At 59.3% G+C, this 885-nt stretch overlaps 1 protein-coding gene across 1 annotated transcript in view; it reads right to left on the bottom strand.

The window, feature by feature from the left end:
- LOC102259938 (leukocyte immunoglobulin-like receptor subfamily A member 6) overlaps positions 1–885 on the bottom strand; it is a gene marked incomplete at its 3' end in the record, with an annotated part of 23,224 nt that overhangs the window by 1,047 nt on the left and 21,292 nt on the right. The window lies entirely within an intron of this gene.

Below are 885 nucleotides of genomic sequence, written 5' to 3'. Positions count from 1 at the left end.
CTCCAATGAGGACACCTGCCTTGATGCTGGAGTCCTGTGGGATCCTCGTATCCCAGGGCTCAGAGCGCCTGTCTTTATACAGAACATAGGCACTACCCTGCAGAGACCCCTGACACCAGATGGTCACAGAGCTCCCATTGGTGACGATGGAGCCTGGGTCAGCCCAGATGGAGGGTTTGGAGACGTCTCCTGGAAAGGAATCACACCTGAAATGTCCTGGGGAGCCTTCATCTCCTCATGACGTCATGAATGAGACAGTGCTTTCATTTAATGAGCACCTACAGTGTGTGAGGTACATGCTGGGGTTGCCACTCAACTCCTCTCACCTCACAGCAGTCATGCATCAGGATTGCTGACCCCACCACCCACTTCACTGAGGCTCAGAGAGGTTAATCACGTGCCCCAGGTCACCCAGCCTGGACGGGGCAGGGCTGGGACTGGCACCCAGGACTGTGAGTTCCCTGTGCTTTCCTCACGCTGATCCCCAGGGGGACACTAGCTTCGTTCTCTGGGCTCCTCATCTGCAGCGACCTGTCCACGTCTCATCTGGAGCTGAGGGCCCTTCCTCATTGCCCGCCCCCAGCACAGCAGGGATATTGAGGGGCAGGGTGAGGGGTGGACTCCCTGTCTCTCCAGGATCCATCTCCACCCTGCAGGTCTGGACACCCCCTTGGGAAGGTCGGGCTGGGGGCTCTGCCCTCCTGAGCTCTGTGAGCCCCTTATGTCACCTCATCTCCCAGCAGCCTGTGAGCAGGATGGGACCAGGGATGAGCAGACAGGAACCCGACACTCAGAGGAGAGAAGGGACCGCCCAGCCCCACAGCAGGAGCAGCAGAGCCAGGAGCTGAACCAGGGCTGATCCACCCTGTTCCCTCCTCTGAGCTG

Source organism: Myotis brandtii, unplaced genomic scaffold (assembly GCF_000412655.1).
Source record: "Myotis brandtii unplaced genomic scaffold, ASM41265v1 scaffold1133, whole genome shotgun sequence".
NCBI lineage: Eukaryota > Metazoa > Chordata > Mammalia > Chiroptera > Vespertilionidae > Myotis > Myotis brandtii.
Note: the sequence above shows the minus strand (reverse complement) of the source record. Positions and strands in the feature narration are given on the sequence as shown.